The sequence below is a fragment of the Orycteropus afer genome, unplaced genomic scaffold (assembly GCF_000298275.1).
Source record: "Orycteropus afer afer isolate SDZICR_OR568_19922 unplaced genomic scaffold, OryAfe1.0 scaffold00858, whole genome shotgun sequence".
Taxonomy (NCBI): domain Eukaryota; kingdom Metazoa; phylum Chordata; class Mammalia; order Tubulidentata; family Orycteropodidae; genus Orycteropus; species Orycteropus afer.
Genome location: NW_006922445.1, coordinates 70,825 through 71,665, shown reverse-complemented (window position 1 = coordinate 71,665; position 841 = coordinate 70,825).

Genomic DNA, 841 nt, shown 5'->3' with positions numbered 1-841 from the left:
CCACCAGCCACTCCTTGGAAGGAAGATGGGGCAATCTACTTCTGTAGTGATACTGCCTCGGAAACCCAAGAAGGGGTCATGATGAGTTGGGTCTGACTCAACAGCACATAACAACAACAACATTGTCTGAGACATTTTGAAGTTGTTGTCTTTATTTGTTGATTATGCTTTGGTTTGTTTCACTCTTTGTGTGTGTGTATGTGTTGCTTTGTTTTTACATATATCCAGATGTGTAGGGCAGGCATTTTTCTTTGATTGTTAGCTTAGCAGCACTGGGGCACTCCCCAGCTGTCTCTGAGTTGGTGAAGTAACTGGTGGGAATGTGACTGCAGTTCTCTGTCATGTAGATGAGTCTGTGGGTTGCATGGGAAGGTATTGTCATCTATCTTTGATCAAATGGTGCAGGAGCTGTTGATGTTGGTGATATTCTTTCATTGGGTGAGGTACGTGGTGCAGTATATATGGTTGACTTAATGGAGAATTAATGTCCTCCTCTTTTTGGATGAGACAGAAAAAAAAAAAAAAAGGAGAACAGGAGACTATAAAAAAAAAGCAAAGAAAAAAAAGTGGTGAATGAGAAGAAGATTGGCAAACAGAAATGTAGAAGTGGAAGAAAGAGAAATGACTCCTACATTCTCTTCTTTTACAAAGAAGAAAAATTTTGAAAAGAAAACATAAAAATGAGAAAGATGGAGTTCTGGCAAGGTGGCCAATTAGGCAGAAAGACTGTACAGACCCTCTTCAAAAAAGAAAAGGGAAACCAACTAACACAGACACAGAAGATAATCTTGGACCCCTGAGCCTTGAAGGGAAGGATATAGAAGTGGACTAAACCCCAACT